The following is a 24,814-nucleotide window of genomic DNA, read 5'->3' on the forward strand; positions in this document are numbered from 1 at the left end:
GTTTATGTATTTTTCCAGACAGGTTCATTAGATTCTGCCCAATACTAGTAACTTTATACGTTCTATTATTTGGGTATTTGATAATATTAAACAGATATTATGATGTGGTGAAATTTAATTTCACGCCATCTATCGAGTCCGGCCTACAAACATAAACCTGTTTATCAGTTGAGATCTAAATAAGTTTCACGCTTGACATTTATCGACCTCTGATCTGATTCCCAGTGAAAGAGAAATCGCCAAACTAGGCTGCATTTATTACAGCTTGAACCATTAAAATTCAATTTATTTCGTTCCATAAGAAAGTTATTTGAATATTTCAAAAACTTTCATTTTCTGAAACACGTCTTTGAGATAACCGACAATGATCAAGAGTTAAAATTTTACATAACGTCAAAACACCGCGTTCTGATATTGGTCAAACAAGCTTATGCATAGGTTTTTCGTAAAAACTATTATATCAATTAATATGAAATATGAAACTTGAACGATATAGCATGGAAGAATACATATATTTCTATTTTGATTTTGAGCTTGTTTCAAAATAATTTTCAGTGTCTTTCAATTCTATTATCAGCTTATATGTTCTATAAATATTAAAGCAATACTTATAAATTTGCGATTTATTTTTAATTTGTTGATAGAACAATAGACTTGAAACAGTTAATAGCAGTTTGATCATTTTATTAAGAATTCAAAATTGGTCAAGAAGTGTATTTTATGATATTTTTCTTCTTCGATTTGCAAAATGTAGACTTATGACCACGCCTTAAATATTGGCTCATTTAGGATAAACACAATTAGCAGCTGGTGAAAACCACACCATTAATAATAATAAATTGTTACTTATAAAATCAGTAACAGAGAAGACATCATGAGTTAACATCCGACAAGGAAATTGAATGTTTTAGTACACACTGTTGCATTAATTATGATGTAGGCAGGTGTTAAAAGCTCCAGCCAATCAAATCATCCGTTACAACTAGACATTAGTCTTAATAGCCTATTGGCAATAGCTCGTATACAGACATACATGTATTCAAGGAGTCTAAAATTTAAAAACCTTCTAAAGTGAGTATAGATTAGAAACCAGGAGAGAGTGTATGAAATCGCACTGTTTACAGGATGGCCATTCGATTGATCTGTACTCACACATTATACCATCCCATAAAGTACTGTTTACAGGATGGCCATTCGATTGATCACACATTATACCATCCCATAAATCTTATCTAAAGAAAATCAATACTGTTCTTAACAAAAATGGTTATGCACAAATATTGAATTTAAAGAATCACAATTTTTAAAGGACAATATCAATAAATTAAAGAAAGAGTATCAATTCCTTATAATTATCGTTTACACTTTAACCTAATAAGCCGATATTTTGCGCCCGTCACGCCTGCGTATAGAAATACAAAATCAAAAAAATTTCTTTATGCGACCATCGACAGAGATACAGTGGATAAAAAGGTTCTTATGCAGAATACAAATTGGGATAAAAATATAAAAACGAAGTTCGTCAACCTTTGATGGTGTCCCACATTTAGATGACAGGGTGCCATTAATTCATCACGTGATGTAGATGTTGTTGTTGATCTAATATATTTTGATATCCAATGTTGAAACCTAGACTGTCTGACTTACTGTCGAAATTAACGATAAGACTAACTCAATGTAATTGACATTTTTACTTAATTAGTATAATATCGCAGCACAATCGGTTAAAAATGCAAAACTCATAATTTCAAAATTGGCTATTGTTTTTACTTTTCTCTTACACAAGTATACTTTAAATCAATAGAAACGCAGTTTTAAATATCTCACCTTGGTAATAAAATCCCCGTATAAGTTAAGACGACGAATATATATATATCTGATTAATTTGACTTTCCCTCTTAAGTAAGGTTATTGATGTTATATATTGCAGTGTTGATGCAAACTTTAAGGAAACATCGTTGTCGTTTTACTATTTTTGTTCAGTCTACACTGTAGTCTTGCAGTGGTATCTGAAAATATTGGTGAATATACACCTTGTTAAATCTTGTATCGATATTTTATAGTTGTTCAATAATCAAACAGAAATGGTTGATTTCATTATTAACCCACGACGATGACGAAGTACCAACAAGAAGCTGTGTTCTTTTACCTATTTCAATGGCCTTGACCCACTACTTACCTCGAAATTTGACCTATCAATTGATCAAATACAATGTCTCACATAGTTAATAAGATCTGGCCTATGCATGCTAACTTGCACACATATATACAAACTCAGTGGTCTTAAAGATAAAGATTTGTCATTGAAAGAAAATCTACCGCATTTAATTTTATGGATTAACAGTAGATAAGTTTTATAAGTAAATACGTTTTATCTCTATATTAATTTTCGGTGTTTTTAATTTTCAGTACGCTGTAATTTGCAAAAGCAAAATTCCCCAAATTAGATAATGCATTTTTTTCCAACTGCTCGAAATTAAGTTCATGCAAAAAATTCTAGATTCACGGATGTAATTTCCTAATAATAAAAAAGGAGAGATGGAGAATGTTGGTCTTCACTAACAAGGCGCGGTGTCAGAGCTCCCCTCCTGATCACCATTCAAACACTGCATTAGATATACTTTATTGGAGTAGTAGGCATGTTTCTTATGTTTTCAGATAAAAGGTAATAAAAAGGTTTTCAAAAAAGTAATATGAGAATATTTGTATATATTGGACTGATATTTTGCTGAAAAATCATCGGTTTATATTTTAATTCAACTCGCGTCTAAAATTGTCTACGGAAGCCATAGTGTTGAAACTTTAATAATGAACAATCGCAGCAATAACCTTTCCAAACCAGTATTAAATCTATTATTGTTTACTCTACTGATACAATGTAATACGATATATATACGATATAGTAACAAATTTTGATGATATTTTACATTCAGCTTTCTGTTCTAAGATAGATAAAATACTAATCTATGTACATATGTAGCACTTTATACGCGATGTGTATATATTTACATTCAGTGTATATTTCCCTTATGTTTGCATTGGAAATCTGCGATGTTAAATTTTCTATGAATACACCTTGCTAATTCATGCGTCATGAGCACAAATACAAACGTCTTAACGTATCTTCAATATATTTATCTTTCCAAGATTAAATGAAACGTTCAATGTTACATAACCAAATGGATATGTACTTTTGAGATATAATCATTTAATTATATCTACTCCTTAATAAAAAAAAAAAAAGAAAGATTTTTCCCTACAAATTTTCTGGCACTATATTTTTGTCGCGGAAGCTAACTAAATAGCATGTTAATATTCAATATTCAATATAGCATGTTCAATGTTTGTTTCATGTCCCTGACTGAGAGCGTAAATAATGGCTTTATAGCGGCGATACACAATATTCCATACAAATTGTCATAAGTATGAAAATATAAATATAAGCATTGAATGCTCTTTTTTGGATGTCGTCGGTTCTATGACACACCAAGCGGTGCAAGACACTTTATTATACCGCGCTAAAGCGCGGTATTCAATTTGTCTGCACCGCTTGATGTGTCATAGGACCGACGACTTCCAATAATAAGTCTTAAAAAGATTGCAAATGTTGGAAAATTAATAACCTCATAGACATTTGAGATAAACACAATTTAGCAGCTGGTAAAAACTACACCATTTAAACAATAAATGGTTACTTATAAAGCACTAAGTGACTTAAGAGTTCATGATCTAATATCCAACAATGAAATTGAAAGTTTTCATTCATACTGTTTCATTTATTATGACGTAGGCAGATGCTAACACATACACCTGACATTAGGCTTGATAGCCAATTGGCAACAGCTCACATGCAGACATATTTAAGGAGTCAGAAAGGATGACTGCAGGACATGCAATATTTGCGAGAATATAAACTTTTAAACCGTAGTCCGGAAAATCCAACGTTTTCCAGTTTTTTTTGGTACGATTTTTATATTTTACTTGCCAGAGTATAAAAATCGTTAAAAAGGCCAGGAAAACGTTAGATATGTCGGACTATTTAACATGATGAGAAAGAGAGGAGGTTAATCATTAGAATTATTTCGTTTCAGTTAATGAAGTACAATTGTGTGCAGTTTATATGAGATGCCTGTTTGGTATTTTTTGTCATTAAATGATATACCTAACATTTTAACGTAAAGGCAAAGCCGGATGTACACTGCGGGATGAAATTTGACTTCTGGAAAACCGGATTCTAGAACCCGGTACTTAAATACAACCAAACATATATATTGATGAAACATGTTTTATTAAAAAAAAATATGAAATATAAAATCATGAAAAAACAAATTGACTTCAATTAGCAAGGAAGAAACAAGGTGGAAACACAAAAGTAGGTACTAGTATTAACAGTATACAGATTAATTATGTTTTATCATTATGTTTGCTATATGATTTATACATTGTAGTTATAAAGTTTGCTTTTAATAATTGTTGGATTGTTTTTTTTTTCTTTTTTGAAAGGTAGGGGAGGGGGCATATTAAATACCAAATTTCTACGACTCGGAAAAAATCTGTTAATACAAGAATAGAAATCACTAGATACGATCTCGTTACGAGTAACGAGTAGGTCTTCCGTTTAATTTTTTAAACGATTCGATTAAAATATCAATGAAATTTCAGAATTCTCCCTCAACCACCTCCTTTTAGATAATGTATACGATTGTCAATATCCTTTAAAATGCTTAACAAAGAGTTTTGCTTTTTAACATACAGCACATTAAAGATTTAATATTTTAGTCCCCTAAAATCTCTAATTACGTCATCAATGGGTTTGGAAATGAGTTTTACAAACAGATATTGCTGCTATCAACAACTTTGCTTCTATAATGCATTACAAAATCTTGATCATTTTTAAGGTATGAGTAATAGAGTTTAGGAGTCTATTGGCCCCTAATTTAAGGGGCCAGCCCCTTTTTCTTGATTTTATACGAAAGGTCTCATGAATACTAACATTTTTTGTTCTTACATCCATCTAAAATTGTTGATCACTTTTGAGATACAAATGATTGAATATTTTAGGGGCCAGCCCTCTAGATCCTTAATGGGGACAGAAATTCGTCTTTTGATAAGTAGAATCAATTTAAATCATTTTTTCAAACATTTTCCCTTCTATGATGTCTAACAAAATATGTATACTTCTCTAGTTATTTTTCGTCAAAGTTTAAGTACTTTGGCCCCTAAAAATCCCTAATTACGTAATAAATGGGCGTGGCAATGATTTTTTCAAATAGATATTGGTACGATCAACAACTTTGCTTCTATAATGCATTACAAAATCTTAATCGTTTTTAAGTTACTTGTAACAGAGTTTACGAAGGCCTTGGCCCCTAAAAAAAGGGGCCAGCCCCTTTTTCTTGATTTGTGTGAAAAGGTCTTAAGAATACAAATATTTTTTGTTCTTACACCCATGTGAAATTGTTGATCATTTTTTAGATACAAATGATTGAATATTCTAGGGGCCAGCCCTCTAGATCCTTAATGGGGACAGAAATTCGTCTTTTGATAAGTGGAATCAATTTAAATCATTTATTCAAACATTTTCTCTTCTATGATGTCTAACAAAATATGTATACTTCTCTAGTTATTTTTCGTCAAAGTTTAAGTACTTTGGCCCCTAAAAATCCCTAATTACGTAATAAAAGGGCGTGGCAATGATTTTTTCAAATAGATATTGGTACGATCAACAACTTTGCTTCTATAATGCATTACAAAATCTTTATCGTTCTTAAGTTATTCGTAATAGAGTTTATGACTGTCTTGGCCCCTAATTTAAGGGGCCAGCCCCTATTTCTTGATTTTGTTGAAAAGAACTTTTGATTATCTACCACTTTTGTTATATATGTTTTAACAAAATATCAACTCATAAAAAGATACAGATCAAAACGTATGAAAAATTTGATTCGAAATTCGTACCCAATTTTCGAGCCTATGCGAGCTCATAGAAATGGCGCCACTGGCGCAAAAAAAACTACATTGTGCACAACTTCAACCTATAGTCTACCTATCCTGAAAATTTCATATTCCTATCTCTGATAGTCTCTGAGTTTATGTCTGCATAAAATTAGTCGTAAAAACTTACAAAATCGGCCGTAAATCGGAACCGGAAGTGCCGATTTCAAAATTCAAAAAAACTTCTAGAATTATGACCACTGGCAATCATCTGAGAAAAAATGGTCGAAATCGGCCGAATAGTTTTCGAGAAATCGCGTGCACAAAATTCGTGGAAAAAAATGATAATAACTAGATACGATCTCGTTACGAGTAACGAGTAGGTCTTCCGTTCAATTTTTAAACCATACGATCAAAATATCAATGAAATTTCAGAATTCCCCCCTCAACCACTCCCTTTCAGATAATGTATGCGATTGTCAATATCCTTTAAAATGATTAACAAAGTGTTTTGCTTTTTCACATGCATCACATTAAAGATTTTAGTCCCCTTAAATCCCTAATTACGTCATCAATCGATGTGGCAATGAGTTTTACAAACTGATATTGTTACGATCAATAACTTTGTTTCTATGGTACATTACAAAATTTTGATCGTTCTTAAGGTATGTGTAAAAAACTTTACGAGTGTCTTGGCCCCTAATTGAAGGGACCAGTCCCTTTTTCTTGAGGTCTTACGAATACTAACATTTTTTGTTCTTACACCCATCTAAAAATGTTGATCATTTAGATACAAATGATTGAATAGTTTAGGGGCCAGACCTCTAGATCCTTAATGGGGACAGACATTGGTGTTTTGATCAGTAGGAACGATTAAAATTATCAATACAGACATATGCTATTCTACAATGCTTAACAAAATATGTCTCCTACTCTAGATATATTGCGTCAAAGTTTCAGTACATTTGCCCCTAAAAATCCCTAATTACGTAATAAATGGACGTGGCAATGATTTTACCTGATAAATATTGTTACGATTAACAACTTTGCTTCTATAATGCATAACAAAATCTTGATTGTTTTTAAGTTATCTGTAATATAGTTTACGGCTGCCTTGGCCCCTAATTTAAGGGGCCAGCCCCTTTTCCTTAAGTTATTCAAAAGGTCTCACGAATACTAATATTTTTGTTCTTATACCCAAATTGTTGTTCCTTTTTGAGAAACAAATGATTGAATATTTTAGGGGCCAGCCCTGTAGATCCTTAATGGGGACAGACATTGGTGTTTTTATAAATGGAATCAATTAGAATCATCAATGCAAACATTTTATTTTCTACATTGCCTTACAAAATACATCTCCTTCTCTAGATATATTGCGTCAATAGTTAAGTACTTTGGCCCCTTAAAATTCCTAATTACATCATAAATGGGCGTGACAATGATTTTACCTGATATATATTGTTACGATCAACAAGTTTGCTTCTGTAATGCATTACAAAATCTTTATCATTTTTAAGTTATTTGTAATATAGTTTACGGCTGTCTTGGCCCCTAATTTAAGGAACCAGCCCCCTTTTCTTGATTTTGTTAGAAATAACTTTTAATTATGTACTATTTTTGTACTATATGTCTTAACAAAATATCAACTGATAAAAAAATACAGATCAAAACGTATGAAAAATTTGGATAAAACTTCGTACCCAATTTTCGTGCCTAGGCGAGCTCCAAAAAATGGCGCCGCTGGCGTAAAACAAAATAATAGTGCACAACTTCAGACTATAGACTACCTATCCTGAAAATTTCATAGTCATATCTCTGATAGTTTCTGAGATCAACTCTGCACAAAATAGGTCGTAAAAAAACTACAAAATGGCCGATTAATCGGTACCGGAAGTGACGACAACAAAGATCATGACTCATTATCTGTGAAAAAATTGCTGAAATCGGCTGAATGGTTTTCGAGAAATCGCGTGCACAAAATTTGGAAAAAAAATAATAATTACTAGATACGACCTCGTTACGAGTAACGAGTAGGTCTTCCGTCCGATTTTTTTTTTTGTTTTTTTAAATGATACCATGAAATATTGATACAAATCCTAATTAACACCCCCCCCCCAAAAAAAAATAAAAAAATATTGGACAAAAATACCTAATTACGTCAAACATGGGCCTGGCGATGAGTTTTTTTCAAACCGATAATGTAGTGTTCAACAACTTTGATTCTATAATGCGTAACAAAATATTTATCGTTTTTAAGTTATTAGACTTTACGAGTCTGTTGGTCCCTAATTAAAGGGGCCAGCCCCTTTGTCTTGATTTTATTGGAAAGAACTTTTGCTTTTCTACCACTTTTGTTATATATTATTTAACAAAATGTCAACTGATAAAAAGATACAGATCAAAACGTATGACAATTTTTTTGAATGAAAATTCGTATCCAATTTTCGTTCCTAGGCGAGCTCCATGAAATGGCGCCACTGGCGTAAAACAATATAATAGTGCACAACTTCAAACTATAGACTACCTATCCTGAAAATTTCGTATTCATATCTTTAATAGTTTCTGAGATCAGCTCTGCACAAAATAGATCGTAAAAAGTTAGAAAATCCGCCGTAACTCGGTACCGGAAGTGACGATTTCAAAATTTCAAAAAACGTCAAGAATTATGACCTCTGGCAATCATCTGTGAAAAAATGGTCAAAATCGGCTGAATAGTTTCCGAGAAATCGCGTGCACAAAATTTGTGAAAAAAAAATAATAATAAGAAACAGTACGAAAACAATAAGGTCTTCCGTTGGAAACGGAAGACCTTAACTAGACACGATCTCGTTGCGAGCAACGAGGAGGTCTTCCGTCTGATTTTAGAATTTGAGATATATGTTAGATCTTGATTTTGCTAAACATGATTTAGAATAGAAAAACGGGGTCTACATTCTAAGGGCCAGATACTATTTTGTTTCAGGGATAAGAGCTTTGTTCAACAAGTGTTTAGAAATTCGTCACCGTTCTTGAGATATCTGAGAAAAAAAAGATTTAGGGGCCAGTCCCTTACCTCCTTATTGGAGCCGCTGAACCAAATTTTGAAGGTTGCATTTTGTAAAGTACATCATTCTGAGTATCTTTTCTTCTACACTGCATTTCAAAACATTTTCCTTTTTGAGATATAGCTGGTCATAGTTTATGTACCCTTGACCCCTTAAAAAATCCTTATTCCATAACACATGAAAAAATTATTACATTACTTGGATACAGAACTGTAAGATAAACATATTTGCTTCTATAGCCTTTCATTAAATTTCCCTCAGTAAAGAGCTACAGATGAAACATTTTAGAGCCCTTTAGTTTCCTAATTTTAGGGGCCAGCCCCTTTTTTGATATAAAAAAAAAGGTCATTTGAATCTCAACACATTTTGTTCAACAACTTTTTAGAAATTCGTTACCGTTCTTGAGATATATGGTAAAGAACGTTTAAGGGGCTGATCCCATAACTCCTTACAGGGGACATTTAACGAAATTTTGAAAATTGCATCTTATTAAGTACATCTTTCTGAGTATCTTTTCTTCTTTACTGCATTTCAAAATATTTTTCCTTTCTCAGATATTGGTGATCAAAATTCTATAATTTTGGCCCCTAAAAAACCCTTATTATGTAACACTTGATAAAATCATTACATTGCTTGGATACATAACTGTAAGATAAACATATTTGCTTCTATAACCGTTCACAAAATATCTCTCAGTAAAGGGCTACAGATTAAAGACTTTAGGGGCGTTTGGTCCCCTAATTTAAGGGGCCAGTCCCTTTTTCTTGGTATCAAATAAAAGGTCATTTAATTCTACACACATTTTGTTCAACAAGTGTTTAAAATATCGTTACCGTTTTGGAGATATATGAGAAAGAAGGTTTTAGGGGCTGGTCCCTCAACTCCTTTTAGGGGCCATTTAACGAAATTTTGACGGTTGCATTTTGTTGAGAACATTATTTTGAACAACTTTTCTTCTGTATTGCATTACAAAATATTTTCTTTTCTGAGATATGGGTGATCAAAATATTTGACTTTTGGCCCCTAAAACCCCTTAATTACGTAACCCATGATAACATCATTACATTGCTTGAATACATAACTATAAAATAAACACATTTGCTTCTACATCATTTCACAAAATATCTCTCAGTAAAGGGCTACAGATTAAAGACTTTAGAGGCCTTTGGTCCCCTAATTTAAGGGGCCAGCCCCTTTTTCTTGGTATCAAATAAAAGGTCATTTAATTCTACACACATTTTGTTCAACAAGTGTTTAAAATATCGTTACCGTTTTGGAGATATATGAGAAAGAAGGTTTTAGGGGCCGGTCACTTAACTCCTTTTAGGGGCCGTTTAACGAAATTTTGACGGTTGCATTTTGTTAAGAACATCATTTGAAACACTTTTTCTTCTGTATTGCATTACAAAATATTTTTTCTTTCTGAGATATGGGTGATCAAAATTTTGGACTTTTGGCCCTTCAAAACCCTTAATTACGTAACATATGATAAAATCATTACATTACTTGGATACATTACTGTAAGATAAACATATTTGCTTCTATAACATTTCACAAAAAATTTCTCAGTAAAGGGCTACAGATAAAAGACTTTAAAGCCCTTTGGTCCCCTTATTTGAGGGGCCAGCCCCTTTTTCTTGATATCAAATGAAAGGTCCTGTAAATATTAACTTTTCTTACATTACATATCTTAACAAAATATTTTTCAGGAAAGAGATAAACAAAGAAAACAAGAAAAAAATACGACATTTTTTTAAACTAAATTTTCGGGTCCAGGCGAGCTTCGGCGCCTTTCAATTCAGTTCAAAATGAAAATAAAATTGCAAATCTACAATCTTTTGTCTACCATTCCATGAAAGTTTGAACTCAATATATGTTATAGTTTAGGAGAAGTTAGAGTAACAAGCCACCCCTCTAAAAATCGCTAAAACGTCAATATCTCAAAAACGGAAGTGACGTCATCAATATAATTTAAAGCCTATAAGGTTTCGATCACTATCTATCATATCTGAAAGTTTCATGAAAATCGGTGGAGCCGTTTCTGAGAAATCGCGTGCACAAAATTTGTAAGAAAAAAAATAATAATAACTAGACACGATCTCGTTGCGAGCAACGAGGAGGTCTTCCGTCCGATTTTTAGAATATGCAATGACCTTACTCTTGACCTCCATCAACGAAACGTAATCGGAAAAGGAGGCGGGATCTATGAGTAATGGGTGAAAGACTATCTATCCCTTTGGTGTCCCTTATTTGAGGGATCAGTTCCTTTTCATTCATTTTAGTCAAAAGGTATTTTTGTGTACCACTAATAAGTATTTAGAAATTGGTTACCGTTTTTGAGATATCTGGGAAAAATCGTTTTGATATCCGGTCCTAAAACTCCTTTTAGGGTCCAGATAAAAACAATATATATGGTTGTACATTGTTAAGCTCAATATTTTGAGCATCTTTTGTTAAATATTGCTTTCCAAAGTTTTCCTCTATTTTGAGATATTAAACATCAAAGCTTTAGACCTCTGGTCCCTAAAAATCCCTAATTACGTAACATAAGTGTAAATGATTGCCATGTACAGGTACATAACATTAGAATGAACATAATTGCTTCTATAACGTATCACCAAATATTTAACAGTAAAAAGTTATCATTAATAGACTTAAGAGCCCCCTCAGCCCCTTATTAGAAGGGCCAGCACCTTTTTCATGATTTCAAATGAAAGCTATTGTCAATTCTAACACTTTTTGTTCAACAAGTTATTACAAATTTTGTACCGTTCTCGAGATATATTGAGAGGGTCGTGTTAGGGGCCAGCCCTGTATCTCCTTTTAGGGACCGCATAACAAAGAAATTATAGTTGATTATTGTTAAGCTCTATATTTTGAGCATGTTTTGTTAAATATTTCTTATCCAAATGTTTCTTCATTTTGAGATATTATGCATTATAAGTTTTGGACTTCTGGCCCCTTAAAAATTACTAATTACGTAACATAGGAGTAAATGATTGCCATGTATAGGTAAATAACCTTAGAATGAACATAATTGCTTCTATAACGCATCACAAAATATTTCACGGTAAAAGGTTATCATTAAAAGACTTCAGAGTTCCCTCAGCCCCTAATTTGAAGAGCCAGCCCCTTTTTCTTGATTTCAAATGAAAGCTTTTGTCAATTCAAACACATTTTGTTCAAAAAGTGTTTACAAATTATGTACTGTTCTCGAGATATCTTGAGAGGGTCGTTTTAGGGGCCGACCCTGTAACTCCTTTTAGGGACCGCATAACAAGGAAATTGTGGTTTCAGGTTGTTAAGCTCTGTATTTTGAGCATCTTTTGTTAAATATTGCTTATCCAAATGTTTCTTCATTTTGAGATATTGAGCATCAAAGTTTTGGACTTCTGGCCCCTTAAAATCCCTAATTACGTAACATAGAAGTAAATGATTGCCATGTATAGGTATATAACCTAAGAATAAACATAATTGCTTCTATAACGCATCACAAAATATTTCACGGTAAAAAGTTATTATTAAAATACTTTAGAGCCCCCTCAGCCCCTTATTTGAAGGGCCAGCCCCTTTTTCATGATCTCAAATGAAAGCTCTTGATTTAATTAAGTTTTTTTGTTCTACATGTTTTGACAAAATGTTTTCATGAAAAGAGATATTCAAAGAAAACCAAGAAAAATCACGACGCCTTTTTTATCCTAATTTTCAAGCTCGGGCGAGCTTCGGTGCTCTTTGAGATATAGATGATTAATGACCATTAGACACTATTTCAGTCTTTCGTCTATCAGCCCTGAAAAGTTCAACATCATATCTTAAATGGTAAAAGAGGAGTTCTCGTGACAAAATACCCCTATAAAAACCGATAAATCCATGATATCTCAAGACAGGAAGTGACGTCATAAACAAAAAAAATTTCCAACAAGGTTCAGATCAATACCTATCAGAACTGAAAATTTGACGTAAATCAGTTGAGCCGTTTCCGAGAAATCGCGTGCACAAAATCGGTAAGAAAAAAATAATAATAACTAGACACGATCTCGTTGCGAGCAACGAGGAGGTCTTCCGTCCGATTTTTAGAACAGGAAATGACCTTGCCTTTTATCTTCATCAACGAAACATATCAGGAAATGCAGATGTGATCTAAAAGAGCGATGGATGAAGGATTATACACCTGTACGATCCTTAATTTTAAGGACCAGTCCCATTTTATTTCATATTAAATAAGAGGTCTTTTGACTTAATAACAGGTCTAATAACCTGTAATAAAAAGAAACCGAAGAAAAAAAGAGGGCCTTCCTTTGTAAACGGAAGACCCTAATAACAATAAGAATAGAAGGGTCTTCCGCTGAAGACGGAAGACCCTAATAATAAAAGACTGTTTTTGTCTAAATCTTAATTGAAGAGTGTTTTTCAACTTGTACTACAGTCCAACAACCCTTTTATGTTGATTATTTTAGTTAGAAAATTAAATAAAAAGCAGAGAAAGAAATAGAGAGAAAGAACAAATCTTGACTCCGGCGAGATTAGAACACACAGCCTTTGCAGGTGTCTCAAAACATGGCTGACGCGAAATAATTCCCGAATTTGTGTTTGAATTTGGGGCGTATTCGCCCGGGAGAAGAGCTGAGTTTTTATATCAGATGAAAAACAAAGTGTAAGATGTCTGACTATTTAGGTTTGGTAACAGTGCGAGGTCATTTGAAATATTGACGCGTGTTTTTGTCTGGAGGGGGGTGAAGAGACCCGAGCTTGATTTTCGTCGTAAATAAATCGAAAATAGAATTTTGAGGTTTGGATCTCGGATTCGTGTAACAACTATTAGTGGAAGTCCTAAAACAATGACTGATGCAGTTTACCCATGTATTTCAGTGTTGAGAATTTTTGTTCGTGTCGTTTACTATTATGTTTGACTGTTTTATTTCAGCAGGATTGATAGAATCTTTATAAATGTAGAAATAACGAAATCAGTAACACGTAAATTTATTCGGTAAAAATTTGATGCAGTAATTTCCACAGTTCTAACATTCATAAGTAGTTCACACGCTATCGTAGATTCAGACTAAACGGAGAAAAAGAAATATACATGCAACAGAAATATTACGTGGCTGCACAGGGGCCAAGCCCATTTCAACATTAGTTTCAATGAAACCATAAATAAAGAAAGAGGTCGAACTCTGACCCAGATAGAAAACTACCAGCTCGCTTCAAAATTCTAAAAATCAATTAATCTTTAAAACACTCGCAACGTGCATGTATTTTTCATAAAAGTAATGTCTGAGATACACTCCTGCCGAATTTTAAGTTGATGGGTCTTACAATAGCGGAGATATACGCATTATTCTCTCGAAGTCGCCAGTTTATTTTTACTCGGACATTTACCGGTCCAGAGCTCACGATGGGATTTTGCCTATGACAACATCAGTATTGCAACAAGTCGAGAAACATTTGCAATAATCTTTTAAAATCTTACATCAAACGCAATTTATGGATTTACTTTTTTCTTTGCCGACAATAACTGCATAATGAAAAATTCTGGTAAGTCAGCAAAAAAATAACCTACATCATTAGAAATATAGTATGATTATTTATTCCCCATTTTCCCGAATCCAAACGATACCCAAGTGTTATGTCTAAATGACCAATGTTAAGCATTCAGTTGATAATAAAAATCGGTTTTTTTTAATCCCAGACAGTCAATAGATTTGTTATTAAATCATTGAACAGTGAATTTCAAAAAATAACATCCGTAGACAATATCCCGTAACTAGAAAAAAATACGTATTTACTTTTTTTGACGTCAAATGTACATTAGCCTCTAGCCTCATTACTCCATGTTACCTGTAGTAGATCTTTTAGAGAGAGAGAGAGAGAGAGAGAGAGAGAGAGAGAGAGAGAGAGAGAGAGAGAGAGAGAGAGAGAGAGAGAGAGATATTGATTTTAGTGTTCAGGAATTCAATATAAACGCAACATTTGTCAATAAACGCATGTATACATGCATACATGTACATATCTAAATGTTTGAATAAATGCAAAACAACCTTTCTTTTTAAGCCATGTGAAATACTAAAAACGTTGGTGCATTGCTAAATGTCGTGTGTATACAATCATTGAAATGGCGGCATTTCTTTGATGCCGGCAAAGCGATCCAGTGAACTCTAATGCGGTCGAACTGCAGGGGTGCTTCGGCGGCATGTCTTTGATGCCAGCAATGCGACAATCGTCCGAATTTAGCGAACAGTTGACAGAAAAGAGCTCTATATTTGTACTGAAAAAAAGCCGCTATTATTTTTATTTATGACAAAAAGAAAACGGAAAACATTCAAATCCATCATTATAAAGATAAAATCGTTTAACAAAACACAGTTAAGCAAAAACAAATAATCGGCACTCGGGGACTGAACCCGGGTCGCCTGGACACAAGTCCACCACTCTAACGACTGAGCTACGCGGACTCTCGCTTCAGAACTTTGGAGCCCAAAATCCCGAGAATGCATGGATCGATTTTAAAACAGATTTCATATTCAGAGGTTTTTAGAGTGTCTCTATCGAATAGTAACATAAAAAAAATTCAAGTTCAAAAAATTGAAAAATTAAGGTTTTTCATTTCCTTCCGCTGACGACCGGAAGTGACGGCAGACGTTCGGATATGCGTAGTACACTGCGGCCGTTCACTCTCTACGATCTCTGAAAATTTGAAAGTTCTATCTTAAATACTTTTGGAGAAAACTCGTGAACAAGCAAAAACATAAAATCTTTAATATCTCGGGACCGGAAGTGACGACCAAAAAAATCCCACGTACTTTTCTTACAAATGTTGTCATAAACAAGATCTGAAAGTTTTATCAAAATCGACTGAAGCGTTTTCGAGAAAACGTGGGAGAAAAAAAAAAAGAATAATAACTAGACACGATCTCGTTGCGAGCAACGAGGAGGTCTTGCGTCCGATTTTTAGAACAGGAAATGACCTTGCCTTTTATCTTCATCAACGAAACATATCAGGAAATGCAGATGTGATCTAAAAGAGCGATGGATGAAGGATTATACACCCTGTACGATCCTTAATTTTAAGGACCAGTCCCATTTTATTTCATATTAAATAAGAGGTCTATTGACTTAATAACAGGTCTAATAACCTGTAATAAAAAGAAACCGAAGAAAAAAAGAGGGCCTTCCTTTGTAAACGGAAGACCCTAATAACAATAAGAATAGAAGGGTCTTCCGCTGAAGACGGAAGACCCTAATAATAAAAGACTGTATTTGTCTAAATCTTAATTGAAGAGTGTTTTTCAACTTGTACTACAGTCCAACAACCCTTTTATGTTGATTATTTTAGTTAGAAAATTAAATAAAAAGCAGAGAAAGAAATAGAGAGAAAGAACAAATCTTGGCTCCGGCGAGATTAGAACACACAGCCTTTGCAGGTGTCTCAAAACATGGCTGACGCGAAATAATTCCCGAATTTGTGTTTGAATTTGGGGCGTTTTCGCCCGGGAGAAGTTTTTGTATGAGATGAAAAACAAAGTGTAAGATGTCTGACTATTTAGGTTTGGTAACAGTGCGAGGTCATTTGAAATATTGACGCGTGTTTTTGTCTGGAGGGGGGTGAAAAGACCCGAGCTTGATTTTCGTCGTAAATAAATCGAAAATAGAATTTTGAGGTGTGGATCTCGGATTCGTGTAACAACTATTAGGGGAAGTCCTAAAACAATGACTGATGCAGTTTACCCATGTATTTCAGTGTTGAGAATTTTTGTTCGTGTCGTTTACTATTATGTTTGACTGTTTTATTTCAGCAGGATTGATAGAATCTTTATAAATGTAGAAATAACGAAATCAGTAACACGTAAATTTATTCGGTAAAAATTTGATGCAGTAATTTCCACAGTTCTAACATTCATAAGTAGTTCACACGCTATCGTAGATTCAGACTAAACGGAAAAAAAGAAATATACATGCAACAGAAATATTACGTGGCTGCACAGGGGCCAAGCCCATTTCAACATTAATTTCAAAGAAACCATACATAAAGAAAGAGGTCGAACTCTGACCCAGATAGAAAACTACCAGCTCGCTTCAAAATCCTAAAAAATCAATTAATCTTTAAAACACTCGCAACGTGCATGTATTTTTCATAAAAGTAATGTCTGAGATACACTCCTGCCGAATTTTAAGTTGTGGCACTTATGCGGCGTTTTTCCTTTGATGACTGGTGTACAATAATTTCCAATACTTGTCTTTCACCCGAGTAGGCGTGGCTTATCACCGTACAATAACTTTAGAATTTACAAGTTATTGTTCTGTATGAAAGAAGGCATGGTGATAGTACCGTACAATAATTTTTGAATTATTGTACACTGAAAAAAAGAAGAAGCAAACTTCCACAAAACTTATGCTTTAATCAATTTCAAAACAACTCTAAACTCAAATTCTTCTCCATAAACACCTGAACTGCTGCTGAACGTCCTTGTGTAATTTTTAACACAGACAACATAAAATTCAACAACAAAAATGAAAAAAAAAATACGTTTCGTTTAGTTTAACAACCTATCTGGCTACTAACTATACTTTAAAACTGAAACGTAACGTTGCAGTTTTTAAATTATCCAAACGGGAATTTAGGCCTCTTGCTCATGGGCTCCTCTTTACTATGGGCAGTTGCAGATGTTTCCGGAAAAACGGAACACTCGGAGATGATCCAATTCTGTTTCGTACTCTGCAAGCGTCTACGTAACGCTCATGTTCAGTAATCCGTCGAAAGCTTCCGTTTCGTCACAAACTTGAGATGATGTCAAGTCTTCGATCTTTTCAATTTTGAATTCATCCTCAAGGAAATCTACGTCCATCTGTCAAAGCGGTCCAAACTGAAATGCTGCGCGAAAAATGCAGCTCGTGAAAGTAGGCGTGCCACAAATCATTTGCTGGACCAATCGTCATACAATAATTGCTGTATCTTTAAATGAAACGGGGTCGTGACCTCGTGCCCTTGCGGGCACTCGTCACGCCTCCGTTTCATTTCTAGATACAGCAATTATTGTATGACTATTAGTCCAACAAATATAACTTGATGGGTCTTACAATAGGGGAGATATACGCATTATTCTCTCGAAGTCGCCAGTTTATTTTTACTCGGACATTTACCGGTCCAGAGCTCACGATGGGATTTTGCCTATGACAACAGCAGTATTGCAACAAGTCGAGAAACACTTGCAATAATCTTTTAAAATCTTACATCAAACGCAATTTATGGATTTACTTTTTACTTTTAAAGTTTTCAGAAATAAAATATATAAAATGCCATAACATTTACATGCTAAACACTACATATGTATGATGAGAGAGAGAGAGAGAGAGAGAGAGAGAGAGAGAGAGAGATTAATCAGAAATCGATTTGATAAGAGACATAAATAACATTTACGTCTCTGATTTGATAAAGAAATTTATAATTGTTTTATCTGCTTTTTCATATGTATTATATTTCTTTTTGTCTCAAGTTTTTCTTTGCCGACAATAACTGCATAATAAAAAATTCTGGTAAGTCAGCAAATAAAATAACCTACATCATTAGAAATATAGTAAGATTATTTATTCCCCATTTTCCCGAATCCAAACGATACCCAAGTGTTATGTCTAAATGACCAATGTTAAGCATTCAGTTGATAATAAAAATCGGTTTTTTTTAAATCCCAGACAGTCAATAGATTTGTTATTAAATCATTGAACAGTGAATTTCAAAAAATAACATCCGTAGACAATATCCCGTAACTAGAAAAAAATACGCTTTTACTTTTTTTGACGTCAAATGTACATTAGCCTCTAGCCTCATTACTCCATGTTACCTGTAGTAGATCTTTTAGAGAGAGAGAGAGAGAGAGAGAGAGAGAGAGAGAGAGAGAGAGAGAGAGAGAGAGAGAGAGAGATATTGATTTTAGTGTTCAGGAATTCAATATAAACGCAACATTTGTCAATAAACGCATGTATACATGCATACATGTACATATCTAAATGTTTGAATAAATGCAAAACAACCTTTCTTTTTAAGCCATGTGAAATACTAAAAACGTTGGTGCATTGCTAAATGTCGTGTGTATACAATCATTGAAATGGCGGCATTTCTTTGATGCCGGCAAAGCGATCCAGTGAACTCTAATGCGGTCGAACTGCAGGGGTGCTTCGGCGGCATGTCTTTGATGCCAGCAATGCGACAATCGTCCGAATTTAGCGAACAGTTGACAGAAAAGAGCTCTATATTTGTACTGAAAAAAAGCCGCTATTATTTTTATTTATGACAAAAAGAAAACGGAAAACATTCAAATCCATCATTATAAAGATAAAATCGTTTAACAAAACACAGTTAAGCAAAAACAAATAATCGGCACTCGGGGACTGAACCCGGGTCGCCTGGACACAAGTCCACCACTCTAACGACTGAGCTACGCGGACTCTCGCTTCAGAACTTTGGAGCCCAAAATCCCGAGAATGCATGGATCGATTTTAAAACAGATTTCATATTCAGAGGTTTTTAGAGTGTCTCTATCGAATAGTAACATAAAAAAAATTCAAGTTCAAAAAATTGAAAAATTAAGGTTTTTCATTTCCTTCCGCTGACGACCGGAAGTGACGGCAGACGTTCGGATATGCGTAGTACACTGCGGCCGTTCACTCTCTACGATCTCTGAAAATTTGAAAGTTCTATCTTAAATACTTTTGGAGAAAACTCGTGAACAAGCAAAAACATAAAATCTTTAATATCTCGGGACCGGAAGTGACGACCAAAAAAATCCCACGTACTTTTCTTACAAATGTTGTCATAAACAAGATCTGAAAGTTTTATCAAAATCGACTGAAGCGTTTTCGAGAAAACGTGGGAGAAAAAAAAAATAATAATAACTAGATTCGATCTCGTTGCGAGCAACGAGTGGGTCTTCCGTGAGATTTTTGAGTAGAGAAGACGACTTTTGACACGAAATTGTTATTATATCCAAAAAAAATTAAAAAAAAATTTTCGGCAGTCGGGGCTTGAACCCGGGTCGCCTGGGCCATGTCCACGACTATATCAACTGAGCTACTCGGGCTCTCGCTTCAGGACTTTGACACTTAATTTCTCGAGAACGCCTTGATCGATTTTAAAACAAATTACATATTCTGAATCAGTAAGAGGGTCACTATCAACTGTTAAAATATAAAAAAGAAATATTAAAAAATAAAAAAGTCGAAAAATTTAATTTTTTAAATTTTTTTCCTTTGACAAAAAGAAGTGACGGCGGACACTTTCTTGAGTGTGTTGCGCCAGAAAAACAGTAGGTCTATCATCTCTGAAAATTTCAGCCTTATATCTTTACTCATTTTTCAAAAACCTGTCAGACAAAATTGACTTTTAAAAATCGTAAAATGACGATAACTTCCGAACGGAAGTGAATTTCTAAAAAAATTTCCCGCGGTACAAACTTCAGACGGCGAGGCATCTTTACTGAAAATTTAAAAGAAATCGAACGAGTAATCGCCGAGAAATCTTCTGCACAAAATGTGTAAGGAAAAAAAGAATAATAATAATAATAATGATGCTAGACTATTATGTCCTCTATCATTCCTGAAATTTTCAGCTTTCTATCTTTTCTCGCTTTAAAATAGATGTGTGGACAATGAAAACTCATCGAAAGTGTGTTCTATATCTTGACCCCGGCTAGCTTCCGTACTCGGAATTTCCGGACAATGATTTTCCTCGGGAGGCTAGACGATCATGTCCTCTATCATTCCTGAAAATGTCAGCTTTTTATCTTTGGACGTTTTTGAGGAGATGCGTGGACAAGACGTTTTCGTCAAAAACGTGTCCTATATTTTGACCCCAGCTAGCTTCCGTACTCGGAATTTCCGGACAATGATTTTCCTCGTGAGGCTAGACGTTCATGTCTTCTATCATTCCTGAAAATTTCAGCTTTCTATCTTTGGACGTTTTTGAGGAGATGCGTGGACAAGATGTTTTCGTCAAAAACGTGTCCTATATTTTGACCCCAGCTAGCTTCCGTACTCGGAATTTCCGGACAATGATTTTCCTCGTGAGGCTAGACGTTCATGTCCTCTATCATTCCTGAAAATTTCAGCTTTCTATCTTTGCTCGTTTTTGAGGAGATACGTGGACAAGAACTTTTTAAAAAATGACAAAATGGCGGACAAGTCCGAACCGGAAGTGATTTTTTCAAAATAAAAAAAAGCGTATCAAGTTTATATAATAATAGATCGATGCTGAAAATATGACAAAAATCGGACCACCCATCTCCGAGAAATCTTCTGCACAAAAATTGTAAAGAAAAGAAAAAGAAAAAAAAACTAGATTCGATCTCGTTGCGAGCAACGAGTGGGTCTTCCGTTCAATAATTTATTTTCACATGATTTAAATTTTTTATAAAATTTTCAAAAAATTTAAAATTCATCCAATCATTTCGAGAAAGATGTCATTAGACGCAGAATTCTAAGCGCAACTTAGATATTATGTTTAAAAATTATTCTGATGTCATTTTAACACGATTTAATTAAATATAAATTTCTTTAAAAATTTAAAATTCATCCAATCAATTCGAGAAAGATGTCATTAGACGCAGAATTCAAAGCGCAACTTAGATAGTATGTTAAAAAATAAGTCTGATGTCATTTAAACACGATTTAATTTTATTTAAAATTTTCAAAAAATTAAAAATCATCCAATCAAATTAAACAAAGATATCTTTAGACGCAGAATTGTAAGCGCAACTTAGATATCATGTTCAAAAAATTTTCTAATCTCATTTAAACACGATTAAATTAAATTTAATTTTTTAAAAAAAAATTTAAATTCATCCAATCAATTCGAGAAAGTTGTCATTGGACGCAGAATTAAAAGCGCAACTTAGATGTTATGTTAAAAAATTATTCTGATGTCATTTAAACACGATTTAATACAATTTAAAATTTTTAAAAAATTAAAAATCATCCAATCAATTAAACAAAGATGTCATTAGACGCAGAATTGTAAGTGCAACTTAGATATTATGTTCAAAAAATTTTCTGATATCATTTAAACACGATTAAATTAAATTTAATTTTTTAAAAAAAATTTAAATTCATCCAATCAATTCAAGAAAGTTGTCATTGGACGCAGAATTCAAAGCGCAACTTAGATATTATGTTAAAAATTTAGTCTGATTTCATTTAAACACGATTTAATTAAATTTAAAATTTTCCAAAAAATTAAATATCATCAAATCAATTCGACAAAGATGTCATTAGACGCAGAATTCAAAGCGCAACTAAGATATAATGTTCAAAAAAATTTCTGATCTCATTTAAACACGATTAAATTAAATTTAAATTTTTAAAAAAAATTTAAATTCATCCAATCAATTCGAGAAAGTTGTCATTGGACGCAGAATTAAAAGCGCAACTTAGATATTATGTTAAAAAATTAGTCTGATGTCATTTAAACACGATTTAATTAAATTTAAAATTTTCAAAAAAATTAAAAATCCTCCAATCAATTAAACAAAGATGTCTTTAGACGCAGAATTGTAAGCGCAACTTAGATATCATGTTCAAAAAAATTTCTGATCTCATTTAAACACGATTAAATTAAATTTAAATTTTAAAAAAAAATTTAAATTCATCCAATCAATTCGAGAAAGTTGTCATTGGACGCAGAATTCAAAGCGCAACTAAGATATTATGTTAAAAAATTAGTCTGATGTCATTTAAACACGATTTAATTAAATTTAAAATTTTCAAAAAAATTAAAAATCATCAAATCAATTCGACAAAGATGTCATTAGACGCAGAATTCAAAGCGCAACTAAGATATAATGTTCAAACAATTTTATGATCTCATTTACACGATTTAATTAAATTTAAATTTAAAAAAAAAAAATTAAATACATCCAATCAATTCGAGAAAGATGTCATTGGACGCAGAATTCAAAGCGCAACTAAGATATAATGTCTAAGAACAAGTCTGATGTCATTTAAACACGATTTAGTTAAATTTGAAATTTTCAAAAAATTTAAAAATCATCCAATCAATTCGACAAAGATGTCATTAGACGCAGAATTGTAAGCGCAACTTAGATATCATGTTTGAAAATTATTCTGATGTCATTTAAACACAATTTAATTAAATTTAAAATTTTCAAAAAATTTAAAAATCATCCAATCAATTCGACAAAGATGTCATTAGACGCAGAATTGTAAGCGCAACTTAGATATCATGTTTGAAAATTATTCTGATGTCATTTAAACACAATTTAATTAAATTTAAATTTTAAAAAAAAATTTAAATTCATCCCATCAATTCGAGAAAGATGTCATTAGACGCAGAATTGTAAGCGCAACTTAGATATTATGTTTTAAAATTAGTCTGAGGTCATTTTAACGCGATTTAAATGAGTTTAAAATTTTTAAAAAATTTAAAATTCATTCAATTAATTCGAGAAAGATGTCATCAGACGCAGAATTGTAAGCGCAACTTAGATATTATGTTTTAAAATTAGTCTGAGGTAATTTTAATGCAATTTAAATGAGTTTAAAATTTTTTAAAAATTTAAAATTCATCCAATCAATTCGAGATAGATGTCATCACACTCAGAATTGTAAGCGTAACCTAAATATTATGTTTTGAAATTAGTCTGAGGTCATTTAAACACGAATTAATTAAATTTAAAATTTTCAAAAAATTTAAAAATCACCCAATCAATTCGAGAAAGATGTCATTAGAAGCAAAATTGTAAGCACAACTTCAATATTACATTTAAAAATTAGTCTCAGGTTAATAAATTAAGATTTAATTAAATTTAAAAATTTTTAAAAATTTATAATTTAACCAATCAATTCGAAAAAGATGTCATCAGACGCAGAATTGTAAGTGCAATTTGGATATTATGTTTTAAAATTAGTCTGAGATCATTTTAACACGATTTAAATAAATTTTAAATTTTTAAAAAAATTAAATTTCATCCAATTAATTCGAGAAAAATTTCATTGGACACAAAATTGTAAGCGCAACTTAAATATTATGTTTTAAAATTAGTCTGAGGTCATTTAATTACGATTTAATTAAATTTAAAATTTTCAAAAAAATTAAATTTCATCCCATCAATTGGAAAAAGATTTTATTAGACGTAGAATTAAAGTGCAACTTAGATATTATGTTTTAAAATTAGTCTGAGGTCATTATATAACATTTAATATGAGTTTTAAAATTTAGCTTCCCTACTCGGAATTTCCGGACAATGATTTTTCTCGTGATGCTAGACGATCATGTCCTCTTTCATTCCTGAAATTGTCAGCTTTCTTTCTTTGCTCGCTTTAAAATAGATGTGTGGACAATGAAAACTCATCGAAAGTGTGTTCTATATCTTGACCCCGGCTAGCTTCCGTTCTCGGAATTTCCGGACAATGATTTTCCTCGGGAGGCTAGACGATCATGTCCTCTATCATTCCTGAAAATGTCAGCTTTTTATCTTTGGACGTTTTTGAGGAGATGCGTGGACAAGACGTTTTCGTCAAAAACGTGTCCTATATTTTGACCCCAGCTAGCTTCCGTACTCGGAATTTCCGGACAATGATTTTCCTCGTGAGGCTAAACGTTCATGTCCTCTCTCATTCCTGAAAATTTCAGCTTTCTATCTTTGGACGTTTTTGAGGAGATGCGTGGACAAGACGTTTTCGTCAAAAACGTGTCCTATATTTTGACCCCAGCTAGCTTCCGTACTCGGAATTTCCGGACAATGATTTTCCTCGTGAGGCTAAACGTTCATGTCCTCTCTCATTCCTGAAAATTTCAGCTTTCTATCTTTGGACGTTTTTGAGGAGATGCGTGG

General features: G+C 33.0%; 1 long non-coding RNA gene across 1 annotated transcript in view; it reads left to right on the forward strand.

The window, feature by feature from the left end:
• Positions 1-4,274: 4,274 nt before the first annotated feature.
• The window catches only part of LOC136274304 (uncharacterized), a 44,338-nt gene continuing 23,798 nt past the window's right edge, over positions 4,275-24,814 (forward strand). The window contains exon 1 of the long non-coding RNA XR_010712576.1: positions 4,275-4,372. This is a non-coding gene — a long non-coding RNA (uncharacterized lncRNA). The remainder of the gene's footprint in view (positions 4,373-24,814) is intronic.

This window comes from Magallana gigas, chromosome 4 (genome assembly GCF_963853765.1).
Source record: "Magallana gigas chromosome 4, xbMagGiga1.1, whole genome shotgun sequence".
NCBI classification, from domain to species: Eukaryota; Metazoa; Mollusca; class Bivalvia; order Ostreida; family Ostreidae; genus Magallana; species Magallana gigas.